Source organism: Centruroides vittatus, unplaced genomic scaffold (assembly GCF_030686945.1).
Source record: "Centruroides vittatus isolate TY-2023 unplaced genomic scaffold, ASM3068694v2 contig_392, whole genome shotgun sequence".
NCBI classification, from domain to species: domain Eukaryota; kingdom Metazoa; phylum Arthropoda; class Arachnida; order Scorpiones; family Buthidae; genus Centruroides; species Centruroides vittatus.
Genome location: NW_027122208.1, coordinates 148123 through 169716, shown reverse-complemented (window position 1 = coordinate 169716; position 21594 = coordinate 148123). Strand labels below are relative to the sequence as shown.

Genomic DNA, 21594 nt, shown 5'->3' with positions numbered 1-21594 from the left:
GACATTAATTGGTTACTTGACTGTTTGCTTTTAAAAATTAGGTCACCATCTGTCTATGAATTTTTGAGAAATAATGATTACTTGCCTTTGCCTTGTCAGTCTACACTGCATCAATATATCAGAGGCATTAATGCCAAATTTGGATTTGATGAAGATCTTTTTGTTATTTTAAAGTCAAAATTGGAGACTATTCCACAAACAGAATGCCAGGGAGTTTTAATTTTTGATGAAATTACACTTCAAAAACATATAGAACTTTCAAAAGCTACTGGTAAAATGATTGGACTTGTTGATTGTGGTGATAATTCTGTGTTGCCACAGAGTGAATTTACAGCAGGTGATCATGGCCTAGTGTTTATGTTCAGACCTCACTTTGCTAGTTGGGTACAATGTATTGGCACATTCTGTTCAAAAAGCTCTGTCCCAGGTTCTACTGTTGCAAAACTTATTTTGCAAGCAATTATTCATTTAGAGCAGTGTGGTATAATAGTCAATGCAATAGTTTGTGATGGTGCCAGCACAAACAAAGCAGCTTTAAAAGCTTTAGGAATTTGTGCAGACACAAATAATGTACAATGCTCATTTACAAATCCTGCTGCAGATAGACAAGTACTGGCAATTATTGATGTACCACATATTTTAAAATGTATGCGAAACAATCTTTTGAAAAGTAGATACTTTCAGGTAAAACTAAGAAAATAAAGTGTTTTCACCTAATTTATAATATAAGCCATTGCATTATTCTTCATTTTTACTTTTAGTTTCCTGAAGGAAGGGTTGAATTACAGCATTTTAAAGCAGTTGTTGATGAAGATTCCAAATTACCAAAGGGATTAAAGGCATGTCCCAAAGTAACTGAAATACATGTTAATCTCAATAACTTCCAGAGAATGAGTGTATTGCTGGCAGCTCAAGTAACACTTTTTTTTTTTTACTTATATAATCTGATTTGATAAGAATACTTTTATTTATCTCATTTCTTTATAGATATTTAGTAATACTTTTGCTGATGCTATGCTGTTTTATAAACAGCGTGAGGTTGCTAGCCTAAAGAATGCAGATGTTACAATAAGTTTCATACGTCGCATCAATGCTCTTTTTGATGCTTTAAATCGCAGATTGCCACAGGATGGAATCAGACATGATTCAAATGATCTCAAGGTAATAGTAATGATTCACTAGGAAAAACTATAAATGTTTTAATAAACAACTTTTTTAAAATAGGTTATTGAAGAATCTCTAGAATGGTTAAATAGATGGGAAACATTCAGATTATAGATTGAAAGCAGTGATCAAAAGGGATTTTTGAGCCACCAGACAGCAGAAAATCTACGCTTGACGCTAACTAGTATCTCAGCACTCATTAAACAATTGCTTCCAAACTCATATTATATCTTGACAGCTCACTTTAATCAGGACCCATTAGAGGTAAAACTGACTTAGTGTAATGATTATATAATCTTGCATTAAACTCTTAACTTATGTTTTCTTTTCAATTAGCGTTTCTTTGGAATGATAAGACAAGGAAGTGGAAGCAATTCTCATCCCACAACAGTACAGTTCTTATACCTGTATAGACTGATGACTGTGTACAGTTTGGTTCGTCCTCCCAAACGAGCATCAGTTCAAACTGATCCTGGATCTTCCCTTGTTACTTTAAAAAATCTTCTTCAGAGTCATAAAAAACCATTTAAGGAAGTTCAAGAATAATTGGAAGAACATTTACAAAATTTGCTTTGTAATCCAAGCCTGCCCTGTGGAGATCCTACTGATAATGAATTATTAGATCACGATTATTGTGCACCAGAAACATTTAAGTTTATTTTACATTATTTAGGAGGTTACATTGTTCGTCATCTGCTGCCATCACTTGGTTGTGATGAATGCAAAAATATATTAACAGCAAAACCTGAAGATGCTGCACCAGAGAAGACATTTACATTCATCAAATCTCGAGGAGGTTTGTTATATCCAAGCTATAAGCTTTGCCAATTGATGTACAGGAGGGCTAATGATGTGTTCACTTGTTTATAATCGATCAGCGCAAATCTGCAACGTCAATCTCGTAACGGTCAACTCTTTGATAACAGGTGCGTGTCTGGGAATTGTAACGGATAAGTTACGGCGGCGCTGATCGATTATAAACAAGTGAACACATCATTAGACCCTCCTGTACTGGGCAGAAAGCAAAGTATGTGAACAATTAACAAACCCAAACATGAATGTTTATTTTTCAATAATGGATATTATATTAAATTAGTGTTCTGTTACATTGATGATAGGATGCCACAATGCTGGTCACAAGTCCTACTTGACCTCCAGATTTTTGCACTTTTTTGTTACCTGTCGATTGCATTTTTTCACGCGAACGATTAATCAATCATTTATTTCATCAATTGAAAGTAAAAAACAGAAAAATTTCTCACTTAAAGTAAATTTTAATAGCGCAAATAATAATAATTATTATTATAATTATAATTGTGTGTAATATAATTTGTATGTATAATAAATTTTTAACGTATAATAAATTGGCATAATAGCACAATTTAATAATTGTACTATTATTTCAGTTTTGTTCCTTGTCATTTATTTAACTGAATATCAATCTTTATTAAATAAACATTTCTCAGCGATGGAAGGTGTTTAATGTTTTATTAAGTGTCATTTATTTATCCATAAACCTGGTTTTGGGTTTAAATAAAAGCCTTTTCATTCTTATAATAAAATTCATAGAAAATTATGAAATCGAACTCGAAGGTTATATAACTTTCAATTAAAAAAAAATATTCGACCTCACTGCGATTCGATCTAGCGCTCTTGTAGTGATTGCAATGCCCCTGGTGGTAACATTTGTCTCTAGTTGATTTTAGCTACTAGCGAAGATAGGTAGTCGAAAGACCAGTTAATCTACCGACTCTGACCTATCCAATGTTGAAATTTCTCTCCGTTGCGTGACGCCCCGGGTTGAATTTTTGTCAATTCGAAAATTTCCCGTTTTTGAAAAAAATAATGGTGGCTATTGTATCGTTCGCAATTATTTTTTTTTTATTTTGCACAAACGAAATATATATATATATATATTAATAAATGTAAAAAAAAAATAATTCTACTTCGTAAGTTAATTTTAATATAAAATTATAACGACGCGCCATCTAGTTTCAAAAAGTTCCGATGACGAAACGCGATGTCTCCGGTCGATCGGTCGAGGTTAGCACGTGGTGCCCGGAAAATGTGGGGAATAACACGGGACAGGTAAATGGTTTTTTCAAAGATTCGTGTGTCAAAATTCGATTTGGTATTTACCTTCGATTTCGCAATATTCGTATTTCCGACTTACCAACCAGTAACGCGTGCGCAAAACTCGCATTACTGCCTGTTTGTGGAGAGAGTCGCCATTTTGTATTTTATTGTGTTTCGGTTCTCGGTCCCCCGACTACCTACGAGTCTGGTTTTTTATATGCGCGCATGATTTGGGCACCTAATACGGCAAGATTCTAGGACCGAATGACGCGGTGGGGAGGGGGGCAAATCGTCGACCCCCCATGGGGGAGCACAAATGTCAAAGGAACCATACCTGTATATGTGCGCGTTCGCGAGATATAGCCCTCGAAAGTTGCGCCTACGTTATGCGGTTCGCGAGCAAAAAAGCCGGGTCACGTGACCCAATATTTTTTTTACGATTTTACGGGAGTCCCGTCGCTTGCCGTTAAAATTGCCTTTAGTAGACGTTTCCCCCATTTTTTTACTTCGTTCAAGAACTACCGTGAATCGATCACTAGTTTAGCACATGGCGGCGTGTGGTGGCGCCCATACGAAAGGTCAGTCGGGAGTCCCGGGAGTCTCGTCGCTTGCCGTTAAAATTGCCTTTAGTAGACGTTTCCCCCATTTTTTTACTTCGTTCAAGAACTACCGTGAATCGATCACTAGTTTAGCACATGGCGGCGTGTGGTGGCGCCCGTACGAGAGGTCAGTCGGGCCGCCATGTTCGCTGCCGTATAGTCATTTTGGGGGGCCTATATCTCGCAAAGGCGCGCTCGTACACCCATGGTTCGTTAGACTTTTTTGTTCCTATCAGTATGTTCTACAGTTCTGTTAAAGTCCCAACCGCGTCATTCGGACCTAGAATTGTGCCCCTAATACTCTGTGCCAAATTTCAACTTCTGATATGTACTCCTTCATACCTCTAACCTGATAAGACAGCAGGCAGTACGATTTTATAAACAAGACATAGCCTTGTCAATAAGAAAAAAGTGAATTTTTAAGAAATTTGTGAGATTTCCCGGGTTAAAAAAACAACCGGGATCCCGTTTGAGAAACCCTAGCTGGAATGGTGTTGTGTTACTTATTTTCTGTGTTCCAGACTACATGACAAATGAAAGTTCTACATGTATCATCACCAGGGGCAACTTTTTTTAAAATCTACATTTTCCAGTGCTTGTTCCTAGTAGATAAGAGCCGTAACACCCACAAGAAGGTATGGATGGAAGCGAGAAAGACGTCTGTGTGTCACCAGTTCCTTTTATAGAAATTCTTTGTAATTTTAATTGGATGTATTTTTTGTGTTTTAAAAGGACTTGTTTAGCTTTTGGCGACCAGTAGCCTAAAAAGTAAGGTCGGTCGCCAAAGAAAGTTTGTAGTCTGGAACACGAAGAAAATAAATGGTGGTCTCTTTTGGGCAGACTTTGTCTTCGTTTTTAAAAATATAATAGCTGTCGGACGAGAATTGACAAATTAAAAATAAATGTTTTCGACTTTCAAAATACTTGCAGTAGCCATTATTACACAGCTTAGCCAAAATGATCTTTGTCCCAATAAAATTGACCGACAAACTACACTCGTGCCCAAAATTAATGCAATGCGCGTATGTGCAGAAACAAACCCCCTGCTATTGCAACGGATCATTTAAATGCCTTTTCTGAGGCATTCCTAATAACCTACTGATATATCAGGAATACTTCCTCCTGTGCTACAAAACATAATATGTTTTGTAGCACAGGTGTGTTGCTATTTTATCTCTGTTTGCATGACACTTACAAAATAGGATGGCCCTTTGCTGATTTACGTAAGTTCCAGCTACTCAGTTTTGTGGTGTTTACTTTACATAGGTTTGTGTTATGTTGTTTAAATTTTGGACACCAATTTTCACTTGACATTCTAGAAGTAGATAATTTGAATATGTAACCCCGCGATACTCAACCTGCGGCTCGCTGAGCTTTTGCGAGTGGCCCGGACGTGACCTGTAAACAATGCAGTCAAAATATAAATTTTGAAATTTTTGAGGCAAAAGTAGATTTGGTCACTTTGCCCACACTGCTAAGTCCCTTTTATCCTTTTTGTAGAAAAATGTGTTCAAATTTTACATTGTTCGCATCAATGTATCTGCATGAAACGTCATATTCAAAAATGAAATATGCAAAGAACATACATATAGAAATCGGCTTACTAATTCACACCTGGATGCCGTTTTACGAGTAGCATGTAGCAGTTACAAGCCTAATTTAAATGAAATTGTGAAAAAATGTTTGCAATATCAATAGTCACACTAAATTTCTAGAGTGTGAGAAATTATATAAGTTTTTTATTATAATTGTTATGTTGTGGCTTGCGTGTAATAGCTATCATGTGTATGTGGTCTGAGAAAAAAAAGATTGAGTATGGTGAATGTAACCCCAATGATGGTTACTGACAGTAGTTGAAAACATATATTTTTACATCCTTGTTGAACTTTAAAGCTTTGTTCTTATTTGCATTTTGCATCCACTTGTGTGTACATTTGATGTAGCCATGTTAATGACTAATAACAATTTTAATAATAATTTTTAAAATTTTACTCAGGTTGCCTTTAGTCATGGAGATGAATTAGGATCTGGATCTGGAAAGGCAAGTTTTGTTTTGATGTTATAAACATTTAATTCATGTTTTTACATACTGTATATTTGTTTTAATAACAATAACTCAGAAAAATTAATGACTGTATTAAATTTTCAGTAAAAGAAATTTTATTTTTCATAATTATGAATTTATTTTTATCTCTGCTCTGTATATTTTAAATTAAAGAATCCAATTAAAAACAAAAATTGTTTTTATCCATAACTATATAAAATCATTCTAAATTACTATATGCATTAGAATAGACTGCTGTGGGTCTATTTTTTCAAAATCTGTTTGGAGTGTGGATTTATTAAGACTGTGTGGTTACTTGAATCTGTGGGTTTATTTTTTTGAAGTATGATTGGGATGTGGGTATATTTTCAAGCCTTTGGGGTAATTTAAACCTGTGAGTCTAATTGAGTGCATATTGTAACCACCATATTTCATTTTTTTACATTTGAATAAATTTTAAATAATTATTAAACTTGTCAATTAATCATTGAAATATTTTAGTACAATTTTATAAAATGTAAAATAATAATTAAAAAAATTCTTTCAAAATGGAAATTAAAAAATTTTTAACATTCTGTCAAGTACAATATAACAAAATGATTAATTTAAAATTATTAAGCAAATATTGTATGAATTTTCACATGACATTAGAAGTATTATTTCTGATGTATTATTTAGTTTTAAATCATTATCATTATTCAAATTACTTATTAACAAATTAATCTACCACAAACTTATATATACTTTATTATACTTTTCAATGAAAAAGTAAAAACTACAAGTATAAAAATGATTGTCTGTATTATGGAAAGATTTTTCAGTGTTTATTCACCATTCATTATGCTTCATTACATTCATGCTGCATGTTGTACAATACACTTCTGTGTATGATAAACAAATTGTTTTTTCACATTTTTTTTTTTTGCACTCACATTGGGTTAATAGCTTTTTATTTAGGGGTACATTTCAGTCCTTTACTTCTTTTATTTGTTTTGCATCCATTTCTTTGAGATTGGCTTGTATTGCTTATAACATGATACTAATTTCTAAATAATAAAATTGGTTTTACAGGATTTTATTTCTATAAAAGTAGTTGAGTGCCAAAACCAAATGATATTTTAAATTTTCAGTATACAGGCAGAACAAGCACAATATATCAAAATCAAAAAAGATATTGCCATGTATTTTAAAGGTTTTTCAAATTTTGAGAATTAAAATGACCATCGGGCATGAGAGAAATGAACACTGCTGAGAAGTTGGCATGACTGTAAATTTCTGTTAAGAGATGACAATTCAAAATTTGCATGGTGTATCAGATTCGATACAACTGGTTTGTATAAATAAATTACTCATAAAACCAACACCAGTAAATAACAAGAAAAAAGGAAAATTTTCTTTATTCAGATATATAAAAATATCGTATATACCTGAGGATGTCTATTTCACATTAGATGAAAACATTTGTAAATTTTCCTTTTTTCTTGTTATTTGCTGGTGTTGGTTTTATGAGTGATATGTGTATCAGATTAATCTAAAATGAATGATGGAAATTTAAACAAATATAAATTATTCATTATGTATAAACAAAACAATGTAAATTACATTTTTTTAATAGTAGACTTTACAGTACATTTATTTTTATATAACATACATATGACATATATATATATATACACTGAAGAGCAATTGAATTAGGGATACCTGTCTAGTAATGTGTAGCAGCACCTTTCACCTTGATGACGGCTGCGATTCATCTTGGCATGGACTCCACAAGACACTGGAAGCGATGGAAAGCCATACGTATCCATGAGTCCTGAATAATCTCCCACAAAATACAAGAGAAATGTTCGAGGCTCTGACCACCTTCAGGTGGTCAGAGCCTCGAACATTTCTCTCAATTGCATCCCAGATGTGCTCGATTGGATTGAGGTCAGATGACTGTGATGGCCAGGAAAAGCACGTGCAGGTCTGTGGAATGTTCATCCAACCCTTCCGATACAATTCGGAAGCGATGGCACTGTGCATTGTCTTGTTGAAAGACAATCTCTGTAGTGGGCTGTTGAGAATGAACAAACGGGAGCAAATGGTCATCAAGGATATCCCGATAACGTTTACCTGTCATACGTACCAGGAGTCCCATTTCAGTCCATTCCCCACACAAGAATGCCACCTCCGCCAGCTTGAATAGTCCCCTGCTGGCAGGAAGGATCCATCACTTCATGTGGTTTATGGCGTATCATGTACTCTGCCATCAGCATGTATTAAAGTGAATCTCGAGTCATCACTCCAGGCAACGTTTTTCCACATCTTGACGGTTCCTTGGCGATGTTTCCCGTGCCCATGCTAATTGTTGCGCCCTGTTTTGTGCAGTCAGCAGGGGGACTCTCGTAGGACAATGACTCCTGTACCCCATTGAGAGCAGATGGTTTTGTATGGTGTGGCAGCTTACACCTTGCTGTGCACCAGCATTAAATTGACAGGTGATCTGTTGCACTGTGGTCTGTCTGTCTGCTGTTACAATGTGTGCTGGCTGCTGACGACCTCGCTCATCCACATGCTGTCGTCTGCAGCAGTTGACACTGGCAGCGATGGTTTTAACGGAATTGATGTACTCACGGTACACCTCGACACAGTGGTGTGTGAAAATCCCAGTGTTTCCACTACTACTGAAATGGAGTGACACATTTGTCAGGTCCTGACGATTTTTCCACGATCAAATGCGCTTAGATCTTTACTTTTACCCATTTTACTTCTGACTATTACTGATACCGTTAGCAGCACTCCTTATCTTGTCAAACTGCTGCTTACCTTATCTGCAAATCACTTTCATGCTTACTCACAACTCAAAATTTTCATAATGCCAGCTATCCCTAATTCAATTGCTCTTCAGTGTGTGTGTATATATATATATATATATATATATAATATCGTATACAATAGTACCTTGACTTAAGAGTTTAATTTGTTCTGTGATAGAACTTGTAACTGAAATTACTTGTATGTCAAATTCCCATCGAAATGAATTGAAATGCTGTTAAGCCATTCTGGACCCTCCAAAACACTGCAAATTTTTTTGTTACAAGTTTTTAAATAAGAAAAATGTACTTATAAATAACGAATATTGTATAAAAACACTATAGAATGTACTTCAATAAACTGGTTTAAAATGACTATAATTGCAGTGTTCGCTGCCTAGATAAAGAAAGAAGATGGAAAATTTGAGAAATGAGAGATGGTGGCACCGCATACAACATGGAAGTGAACTAATACCTATGTCACTCGATCACATGTTTTTCTATAAGCTAGCCTGTCAGAGGTTGGAAGAGTAACAAAAATGGCAAAATTATGGCAGTTTTCCATCTTCTTTTTCTTAATCTATGATTTGCTGCGCCAACTAGTGGTGGGTATCTGAAGCTGGCTCGTAACCCGCATTTTAGCTCCCAACTCAAAGCAAAAAATCGGCTGAGAGACCACTTGTATCTGAAAAAAATCGTAAGTTGGGACACTCATAAGTCAAGGTACCACTGCATATATTATATATAATTTTTTCGTATCCATACCGTATGAAAAATTACTTGAGAAAATGTAGGAAATACAATTATACTTTTCATAATAAGAGAATAGATTTTATAAACTATTATAAATTCTTTCAATGTATTTGAGGAAAATTTTAAATTTATTACCATGTTTCCCCAAAAATAAGACCTAGTAGAGGTTTTGCTGAATTGCTAAATATAAGACCTCCCCAGAAAGTAAGACCTATCAAAGTTTTCGTTTGGAAGCATGCCCGCTAAACAGAACACCAGAGCATGCAGCTGTTTCTTTTTAGCCTGCCGCCGTTATCCCCTACCTTCATCATCCATTGCAGAGCAGCTGCATGCAGGACATGAAGACCGTCACCTACCACCAATCTCGATGTTCCCTTCTGCGGCCGTCTCTTGTAAATGTGCAGGCAAGGCATCAAGAGGCCCGTCGTCTACCACCCACCATACAGTACGCTGTCCCTGCTGTGGTGAGCTCCCCTGGTGGCCGGAAGCTGCCATACCATACAAAAAATAAGACATCCCTTGAAAATAAGACCTAGCGCATCTTTGGGAGGAAAAATTAATATAAGACACTGTCTTACTTTCAGGGAAACAGGATATTACATTTTAAAGACATCTACAGTCATTACGATTTCATAATTTCAAATTAAAATGTGATTATGTGGTAATTTGAATGTGAAATATGCTAATATTGTTTTCTACTCTTCAAAATTAAATTTAGTGGAATTTTTTATTTCAGTATATGTTATAAAGTAAAATGCATATCTATATTATTTATATATTCTAACTTTTGAATTGCTTTAAGTGTTTGCAAGAAGTCAAATAGCTAAAATCAATACAAAATATATTTCTTACTCTTGTGTGATTTCATAATCTCATATTTAGAATTTTTATATCTTCTCTGTTTGCTTTGAACTGTTATTAAATTTAATCAAAAAATAAATAATAATTTTGTATTTAATTATTTGCAGTCATTTCTTAGCTAAAAATAGCAGTTCAATGTATTAAGCAACATGTTAATTTATATAATATTTAATTTATTAACTTTAATCATTTTTATTGTTTATCCTTTCTCCAAAAAAATGAAGAGAAAATAATCATCTTGTACTGAGATATTAAAAAATTAAACAAGAAAATTAATTTTATGTAATTGTACTATTAAAGAGTCCACAAAAATTTAAATTTTCTTTCTTTTCTGACTTATAGAGAACTAAAAAATAATTTAACTCTAAACTATTTGTTAAAAATGAAATAGAATCTTTTAAAAGGTTAAAAAGTCAAACAAGTCTTTTGTAGGGAGAAAATACTGTTTTTATTACATGATATTTATCCCTAGATGCATTTCACCAGTTTTCTGGCCTCCTCAGTAGGGCTTGCAAATACAAATACAGTAGAGCATCGATTATCCAATCCCCGATTAACCGACTTATCGGTTAACCGACCGCGTTCTAGTCGGCAAATTCAAATGTCCGCTAGTGATGTGGCGCTACAATATTTGGTTGTCTTGGCTACTTTAATATTATTTTTGTTAAATTTTTGCATGTTTTAGCTGGCAGCACTGGCTCGACCACGAAAGGGAGGCTAGTATTTAAACCAGGCCTAATACACTATACTAATAATGTATTTTTTCATACTTTTCCGTTATCCGACTTTTCAGTTATCCGACCAACGACAGTCCTCAATTGAGTCGGATAATCGATGCTCTACTGTATAATTTAAAAAACCAACAATGACAAATTTTCATTACCATCTTTTATCTCGTGTTTACAACTTTTATATCCAACAAGGTTTACTCAGCATTCCGCTGGCAGCACGCCATTATTCAAATTTACAGAGTTATTTTGCATGACAATTGCAAAGTGCTCTTTAAATTTTCTTTTTACACAGTTGTTTCTTTGTATACAATATTTTCTTTATTAATATTAATTTGACAATCATGAGCATTACAATACAAAAATACTGGTGAAAGTACTAACTTTTAATCGTACTGCGGCAAGATGTTCCGACAGTCTAACCTTCGACTTCCGCTTTGTTTCTCCAACGTAAAAACTTGGAATTCCGCACGTGCATTGTAATCTGTACACCATTCCTTCTTCTTCCGACGGATCTTTATTATTATTAATATTACCTATTTTCATTAGTTCGGACAACCTATTTTTTTGGATAGGAGCTAATTTTATTAAAGTTTCATAAAAAATTTTTTGATATTTTTTATATAATCCTTTAATATACGGAAAGGATACATACTTTTTAACTTACTGTTTTTTCTTTACTTGATATTTATTTAACATGAAATCATCATACCACTTTTTTAACATTTTCCTGGGTATCCATTCAACAAATACTTCTTATTCACTGTTTTTATTTCTTTTTCTCTCACATTAAATTTAGTTGTTCTGGAAAAAATCTTATATCTTATGGAGATAAGTAAGATTTAAAAGTGTGGCGAACTTCACCCCAACGAAGTCGGGTGGTGAGAGTGTCACCCACAGTCGTTCTAGGAAGTGGACTCTGACCCTGGGATTGAACACGTAGTATTTTCTTTGTTAAATAAAATTTGTAATCTAATTTTATAAATTTGGGAGTGCTTCAAATATGAGGTTAAAAGAGGGTTTTATGTCATATGTCAAGCGGGCTTTTTAACATTATCTAGTATAGTAAAATCGTGGGACCAATAAAAATTTGCCGTTACATCCGACGACGGTATAATCGAGTTAAACTATATTTTTTCATATACAATGAGTTATCCAAAAAATCAATTATCCAAACAACCCCAGTCATGAATTGTTTTGGATAATCGATGCTCTACTGTACAGTTTTACATCAGAAAGATTTAACAATATATTGAATAATTTTTTAAAAATAAATTGTTGCTAGACCTTTAACTCTAATAAATTGTTGCTAATCAACAACGATTAAACCAACTTTGTTTACCAGAATTATACAATGTAGTGAGAAATTTACAAATTCGTTATATTAATAGATATAGGAAAGCTGATTTGATCAGAGAAATTATCAGAGTATATAACATTAAGAAAAACGAAAAAGAAAAAAAAAACTGCAGAAATATTTCCTTTTGACAATGATATCGTAGCCAAACCTAAGAAAAAGAGAATAAAGAAAATAAAATGTGATATATGTGGTAGATACATCAAAGAAATGCTTCTTACACTTCATAAAGCAAGGCACAACCCAGAACCTGACTTTTTGGTTGAAGTTTCCTATAAAGGACGATTACCAACTTATCGACGTAATAATCAAAAACGAGAATTAGACAGAGGGTTATATGAATTTAATAAAAGAAAAAGCTTTTAATATAATTAGAAATGCTTTAAATCTCCATAAAAATCTTAAAATTAATTTAGAGATGGAATGTGACTTTAGGAATATGGAAAATGAAACTTGTCATAAATTCCAATTATAAAATTTTGTTCTAAGACAAGGAGAACAAAATAATTTAGCAGAGTATTGGCACGAACAAAGTGTTTTTCATTGCATTAGAAGCAGTAGACTCAGGTTGGACTTTAAATGCAGTAAACTATTTAAGAATTAATTTAAACATAAACCATTAGTTGGAAATTCTTACGTTGAGTTACCAAAAGGTAAGAAAGCCTGCGTTAATGTTAAAAACGATAATGTTTTAGATATAGTGTAATATCATGTTTACATCAAGCAAAAGACCATGTTGATGAATTATATCATTATAATAAACCAGAATTTAAAGATGAATTAAAATTTGAGGGAATCACATTTCCAATAAAAATTCAGGATATTCCTAAGTTTGAATCTCAAAACACTCAATATCACTGTATTTGGAATTGAAGGTAAAACATTTTATCCACTATATCACAACGGATTATATCCTTGCAAAGCTAATAAGAAACAAACTTATGAGAAAAACATTGACTTGCTATAGTTTGAAAATAAAATTAACAATCACTGTTGTTGGATGAAAAGCCTAAGTCAGTTACTAAATGATCAGTTAGAGATTAATAGAAATAAAAAGTATTTCTGTAGATGTTTAAACTATTCAGCTAGAATGCAAGAATCTGTAAAGAAATATGCTTTACTAATGAACCTTGTCTTCCAATTATGTCTTTACCCCAAATAATAAAACAAGTTGATGAAACCATAACAGTTCCCAGTTCCACCTGCTTTATCATTTAAAAACATACAAAGAAGGCTGAGACATCCATATGCAATTTTAAATCTATTCTAAAGCCAATTCAAACATGTCAACCAAATCCAGAAAATTCATATGCTCAGAAAACACAGTTGCTTATTCCTTGTAGTTGTGGATTATATATTAAAAGTGTTTATAATAATATTGAAAATCCAGTAGAAATCTAGAAATGAAAATGCTTCTAAATGCTTTATAAATTGAGTAACTGAACATACAAAAACGATTCATAAATTATTAAAAGAGAATAAACCTATAACAAATATAGAATTAATAGAACATGAGAAAGCAATGATTTGTTATCTTTGTAAAAATGGATTTACTAAGGAAAATCTCAAAGTACAAGATAATGATCATTATACTGGGAAATATAGTAAAGCTGCTTGTAATTTACGTAATTTAAAGTACAAACAACCAGTGTTTGTTCTATACTATTCCATAATCTGACTTCTTAAGATTGTCATATGTTTGTGAAGAATTTAGGTGAGCACAAATCAAACTTTAAATTGATTCCAGTTAATGAAGAGAAATACATTTCTTTTAGTAAGATTTTGAGAATTCCAGCGAAGCTGGTAACGGATATATTGAATTAAGGTTTATAGATTCATTCAGATATTTAGCAAGCAGTTTAGATACTCTCTCATGTAATCTAGTCCCAGAACAATTAAGAGAAACAAGTATCTTGTTGCCTCTGATTTAAATACATTATTCAGAAAACAAGGATCCAAAATAATTAGAAAAGGTATCTATCCATATGAATAAATGGACTCGTTTCAGAGATTTGATGAAACAAGATTACCTCGGAAAGAAAAATTTTATTCATCCTTAACAAAAGAAAGTATAAACTGGTCTGAGTATGATCATGCTAAAAAAGTGTGGAACCATTTTAAAATAAAAAAAATCTAGGTGAATGGCATGATTTATATTTAAAATTAGATGTTTTGTTACTATCTGAAGTATGTGAGAATTTTAGAGATTTATGTTTGTATAAAAGTTATGGATTAGATCCTGTTTGGTATTATACTACACCAACATTAGCTTGGGATTGTATGTTAAAATATACAGGAGTTCATTTAGAATTATTAACAGATTATGAGATGTGTACATGTTTTTTGAGAAAGGAATAAGTGGTGGGATATTTCGGTGTTCTAATAGATATGCCAGAGGGGATGAAAATCACCAGCTGATATATCTAGATGCTAATAATCTTTACGGATGGGCTTTAAGTCAAAAATTACCACAAAATGACTTTAAATTGATGGATTCTGATGAGTTAGAAAGTATCAATGACCCCCCCCTGACTTCTGATAATCATACTGGTTATGTGTTTGAAGTTGATTTAGAATTTCTGAGAGATTTAGAACTGCATAATAAATTTAATAATCTTCCACTAGCTCCTGAAAATCGAGTTCCTCCAGCTTTGCTAGAATGTAGTTCGTCTGGAGGAAAGACTGAAAAGTTATTCTGTCATTTTTATGATAAAAATAATTGGACTGTTTATTTTGAAAGTGGTGTAAGTCCATTTTTGGAAAAAATTGAGAAATAACATAATATACATACGATTTAGTGTGAACTTTTTGTTTATAAACAATTCACATTTTGCATTTTAAAATAACCATACACTTTGATCAATTAAAAGTTTGTCGTAAATGACATTGCATAACCATTGATTATGAAAGTGGTGTAAGTCATTTTCTGCAGTCTAATTAAGCACTTGGGCTGTCCATAAATTACATCTGCATTTTTCTTGAAATTTTTACTCCCCCCTCTTGTCCCAGTTTGTCAAAGTTCTTGTAACCCCTTCTCCTCCTTGGATGTCCAACATAAGTCAACCCCCATTAAAACCTTCATCACTTCATGAATGATAGATACTGTAAGTAAAAATAAAACTTTGAAATAGATATAATAAAATGCATAAACCGAATAAAATTTAACGAAATAAGTGGATGTCCATTAATGCTAAATCCCCCTTGTCCAACTTGTCTTAAGGGAGGGAGTTAATATCTGCATAGATTTTCCAAATACTGAATTTATCTGTGAGACAATAAACGTCTTCTACTATTAACACTGCAGTGAGTAACACAAAGTCACAGACAAAAACCTTTTACAGTGTTGTATACGACAGAGAACCAACTAACGTTTTTGGCCTCCACCAAGGCCTTCTTCAGGTTGAGAACTAAATGTCGTCCCCCTCCAGACAGCCAGAACGATGCGCCCGAGAAATAAACATAGTACGTGTCGTGTTTCACCCCTCCGCCTGGCTACGTTCGAATTCCTCGAACAGGTATCTCCACTTTAAGGACAAGGACTTGATCATGCATGTGCGGAGGTACCTGTTAGAGGAATTCGAATGTAGCCAGGCGGAGGGTGAAACATGACACGTACTATGTTTATTTTTCGGGCGCATCGTTCTGGCTGTCTGGAGGGGGATGACATTTAGTTCTCAACCTGAAGAAGGCCTTGGTGGAGGCCAAAAACATTAGTTGGTTCTCTGTCGTATACAACACTGTAAAAGGTTTTTGTCTGTGACTTTGTGTTATCTGTGAGAAAAGAACAAAACATAAAATTATTCAGTGATGAAGATAAGGTTCAGAAAGCAATAAACAAACCAAATTTCAAGTTGAGAACAATATTTAGTAAACATTTAGTGGCTATTCATAACTATAAAACTAAAGTATTATTCAATAAGCTGATTTATATTGGATGAGCTGTATTGGATTTATCAAAGCTATTGATGTATGACTTCCATTATAACATACTTAAGGACGAATTTAAAGAAAATGTTAAATTGTTATATTCAGACACTGACAGTATGATTTATGAAATAAAAAATTTTGATTTCTACAAATTCATGAAGAATAATATAGAATTATTTCATACATCTGATTATCCTGCTCACCATCCTCTTCATAGTGACAAAAATAAAGTAATTGGAAAATTTAAAGATGAGCTGAATGGGGAAGAAATGTTAGGATTTATTGGATTGAGATCTAAAATGTATTCTTATTGGGTTGTAGATTCAGTAAATAAAAAGTTAAAAGGAATCAAGAAAGCTGTGTTAAAGAAAGAAAATAGGTTTTGAAGATTATAAGACTTGTTTGCTGAATCAAATTGAATATTACAATAAACAAGCAGTAATTAGAAGTCATAAACACGATATTTATACTGAAGAATTAAATAAGAAATCCTTAAGCTAGAAGGATGATAAACAATGGTTGATTCCTAACTCAACAGATACATATATAACTAGAACTCACTTGTGCCTGTGACCGGTGTGAAATTAATTAATTCAAGTTAACGAACGTTTTCTGGACGCCTTCCGTGTCCTTCTTCAGGTTAAACTGCTGGATTCTATTATTTTTAAAAAACTCCGTTCCGATCTTTTAAGAACGAATTTGAATGATGATAGTTCGAAAGCGCGATGACCATCGCGCATGTGCTATATCTGTCGTGCTCCGTGTCGTACTGTATCGTATTCGTTTTTAATCTTTGTATTCTTTTTTTATCTTTGGGTCACTTATCATCATTCGAATTCGTTCTTAAAAGATCGGAACGGAGTTTTTTAAAAATAATAGAATCCAGCAGTTTAACCTGAAGGACACGGAAGGCGTCCAGAAAACGTTCGTTAACTTGAATTAATTAATTTCACACCGGTCACAGGCACAAGTGCCAGGAAGGACACGGAAGGCGTCCAGAAAACGTTCGTTAACTTGAATTAATTAATTTCACACCGGTCACAGGCACAAGTGAGTTCTAGTTATATATTATACACCCCGGTGTGTATGAGGAAGATATGTTCAACAGATACATTGGCGTACGATCACATACTAATGAACATACTTTAACATTAGTTTAGCACACGGATATGTCTTTACATTAGAAACCGCTTAAGGTCCTACGGACTTTTTATTGGTTTGTTTCTGTAAATAATGACTTCCTTCATTAGATACTTTTACGTAATTATGCTCTGCTTACCTTGTTTTTATAATTGTCAGGAATAGAAATTCTCTTATATGTTTTTATCTAATTCTTCTTCATCTACACCAAGTTCATTCATTAATTCAACACATTCATGCGGTTTAAGTGTGCCTTTAACTTTGCCTTCTTTTGGTGGTACTTTTTTGAGTCCAAGTAGCTTTGATGCATTCTCATTGTATTTTTTTGCTGAAGCATTATGTTCATCGTGTTTCTTTTGATAGGCCTCTTTTAATTAATAGTATCTTTATATTTCTTATTCTTTTGTATCGAGTTACTCAACATTATGCCTTTACAATCTGATTCTCACATTTTAGAAAATAAAATAACAATCAATGAACGAAATTTATGTTTTGTTCATCCGAAGCATCTAAACCGTCTATTTTATCAATTAATTCATTCATAAATTCAATATATTGTTTAGCTGTTTTAGCAGTGAACTTATTATTACCAAATGCTAAAATATTATCAAAATTGATTTTAGATAAATCTTGAACACTTTTAACAGTGTCGTGAAATGTTAATGTTGTTATTCTTTGGTTTTGTTCAGATTTTGTATGTTTTAGGGACAAAAAACTAGATTTTACTACTATACTTCAGAGCTTTTATTGAGCATTTGTCTTATTCTTGTACATGCAAAGAAAGGGAAGGTTTAGCCACAAAAAATGGTGGGTTCTATTTTTATACCTGGATCCAGAGCACCATCTGTGGGAAATACCCACAACACAAAAACCAGAATTAAAAAATATCGAAATTACATATATCACAATAGTAACAACAATAATAATAATCATCCCACTTTTTTTCTTTCTTAACAGGTTTGCCATTTAATATATAAATATTTTGGTTGTATTCCTTTCCTTTCTATTTACTGATTGCTAGTTACCTTTCTGTTTACTTTTCTAATTTCCAGTCCTTTTACTTTTCCAGTTTTTTTACAAATTACCTTTCTGTTTTCTTGATTCCTTCCCAATTCCTTTTCTGGTTATTTGTTTCCTTTTACTTTTTAAAATTGTATAAATGGATTCGGTAAAACTTCTCGAGTATTTAAGGCTAGGGATTTTGAAAACAAAAGTAAAAAGGAATTTGCGAAAATGTATAAAGTCAGTGTATGAACAATCGACAATTACATTAAAAAGCATAACATTCATTATGAAAAATGCATGTTTGGTGTTAATATTCCAAGAGATAAAGATGGAAGATACTCATTAAGCAGCCAAGACCCAAATGTATATTGTAAAACCCTAACAGGGTAACAGGATGCTTTGCATCGTAAACAAAGGCATGACAAAATAAGTCCTTTAGATGCTACGAAAACACAAATTAATAAGAACTTTAATAATAACCTTTCAGATTCTGAGAACTCAAAGATAGATTTAAACTTGTTAAGCAGCGTCACTGCTTGGGACCCGAATGGTCGACAAGTCTCGAAGGGTCGTCGAGACCCGAAACGGTTTATCAAAGCCGTCGAAACGACAAAGTCTAGCTTATTCCAAAAATGTCAAGTGAATTGAGGCGGCTTTAAAAATGTAGATATTTGCTCAAAGAACTATTGATTTGAAGAGATAATAAAATATAAATAAATAAAATTTTTATTGAAGGTTTTACCGTTAGCAGTGTGTAATTATTCTTTTACAACAGTTTTAAAATAATTGTGCATTATTTTGTAGGTGATGAGTAGTCCAGACGAAGCTCCAATCGAAAGAAACAAAAAATGAATCAATCTGGTGATGGCAAAGTAAGTTCAGCACTCCTGTAATTTTTATTACTTTTGCTGGCATAATTATGATCTTTTGTTCTTTCTAGTTTGCACCAGTGCAGATATTTAAGCCAAATGCGGCAACTTTCGAGCAACTCGTGAGAATGAAAGCCTATCAGAAGAATGGAAACATTCCTCTCTTCGTTTTGAAAGAAATTCTTGGCAAAGCAGGTGGTAAAAAAGGATACATTCAAGTACCGGAAGACAAATATTTCAAGCCAACAAGCTACTTTCTCGTTGGTTTATCCATGGATTCTAACTGCTTGGCATCCCTGAGTTGCTTGCTAAATACAACAGATTATATAAAGGCTGTGTGCCTCTCGGAAACTGAGTTTGAAAAAGGGTTTGAAGACTTCAAGAATTTTTTTTTTGTTTAAATTACCTAGACATTAAATTAACGAGAAAAGCAAGGAGAATTGAATTTGAGCCATATAGTAAACCATGCAAGATCAGGAAGGTGACAAGCTACAATTCAAACATCCCACAGTACATAAAAGAAAACATATTCAACATGGAGTATAAAAAAATGTTAACAGAACAAGCTCACTACAGAAGAAGAAAAAAACATCTTAATGAACTACAAACTAAATTTCGCGTAAGACGATTTTCGCAAGATTTACACTGGTAACAGGTTCGTTTTGAAGTTATAAAACTAAATTTCTATTAAACGGCTACCCACAATGAATAATAAATAACTGGGAAAGTAAAATCTACAATAAAAGACTGGAAAATAAACAAAACAAAGATAAAAACAGATTAAGATACATATCCTTCCCCTACATTTGTGGCTTCTTCAAACAGATAAATAAAAGTTTCGTAAAATAAATATAAGACTGCCACCAACTTATAGAAACTTACAAAAAAGAATCCGGCAGACTAAACCTGGCATAAATAAACACCAGATAAATACAACACTACTGACGTTGTATACACAATACCTTGCACATGCGAACCACCAAAAGCATACATTGGAGAAACAAAAAGATTGGAAACAAGATTAAAAGAACACATTGCGGATTTAAAATATAAAAGAATAAACTCTGTTTTTTACGAACATTGCGCAACTCATAACTGCAGCATAGATAAAACTGATGTTACAATAGTACACAAAGAAAAAAATTGCTACAAAAGAAAATTTAAAGAAAGCTACAAAATTACTACAGACAAAAATAATATTAACAAGAACAATATTAACAAGAACCTAAGCATAGAAATTAGTAAAAGCTGGTTACAACTATTAAATAGAATATCTTAAAAAGTATATTTATACAGTTGTAGGCGTGGCTGTGTGCAGCATTCTGGGAGGGAGAAGTTACAGGCTCTGAGATACGCGGGGGAAGCAGTCGAGTTAGCAGGGAGGGGAAAGTAAAAGCAAGTGGGAAGACGTAGTGTGGAAGGTGCCGAACAGATGCCCACCAGATACAGCATATGTATATTATGTAACAGACTGAAGAGGGGTGAAAACCCGAAGTGCATCTCTGTAAAGATTATGGAATAAATAGATGGTGAATTTATAGATACTTGGCAAATTCAAGTCGTGACACCAAAAAAAACTACAAGAATTGTTGTGACCTTCTCAAGGAAGAGAAGAAAAAGGATAAGAAGTAAAAAAGGAAGAAAGTGTGTTTGTTATTGCTCGGCAACTGTAATGCAACAATTGTATCTAATAAAGGAATGTAGTAACGTTGTTTGAAAACTCTTCCGAGACTGCATATTACTCAATAGATAAACACTTACTCAAAAACCTTTTAAACATGCGGCCAAATTTATTAACTTCTAACGTTTTCGGTCTTGTTAAAAGACCTTTCTCAAGAAAAATATTAAGCACCGCCACTACGCAGAGGCATGGCAGATCTGTAAAGCTAACTATAAAGCCGTCTCTGTCAACTTCCGGGAGTCCACTAAAGTTTCTGCGGCTTGGCGTTCAAGCTTAATTTAAACCCACGTAAATGGAAGAAACCAAAAGTACAAAATACGATCTTCTTTAAAACAGACAGCACAAAGGCTTTTAACCTTATTACTTTACATCGGTCTTCACTTGGTTATACGTTATATTTCAAGAATCGTTGTTTTGCATATTTTTTTCATTCCGATCCCAATATTTACTGTTATTTTTATTTTTTATTCTTATTTATCTTTCTTTTCTTTATTTTTCTTTTCTCTATTTTGCACACATATCATAATATTAATTATTTATTAAGACGACGCAAGTATTTTTGCAACGGAATATCGTTCGAAAACGTTCTAAAGCT

At 33.2% G+C, this 21594-nt stretch overlaps 1 long non-coding RNA gene and 1 pseudogene across 2 annotated transcripts; both read left to right on the top strand.

Annotated features, from left to right (window-relative positions):
* The first annotated feature begins 3219 nt into the window (after positions 1-3219).
* On the top strand, positions 3220-21038 carry LOC136975949 (uncharacterized). 2 transcript variants are annotated; one of them, XR_010880850.1, is made up of 4 exons: positions 3220-3252; positions 5836-5880; positions 19254-19321; positions 19390-21038. It is a non-coding gene; the product is annotated as an uncharacterized lncRNA (long non-coding RNA). The 2 variants fall into 2 exon arrangements; XR_010880849.1 differs by lacking the exon at positions 3220-3252 and having other exon boundaries at positions 5668-5880.
* Positions 14714-16805, top strand: LOC136976002 (uncharacterized; annotated as a pseudogene).
* Positions 21039-21594: the final 556 nt, after the last annotated feature.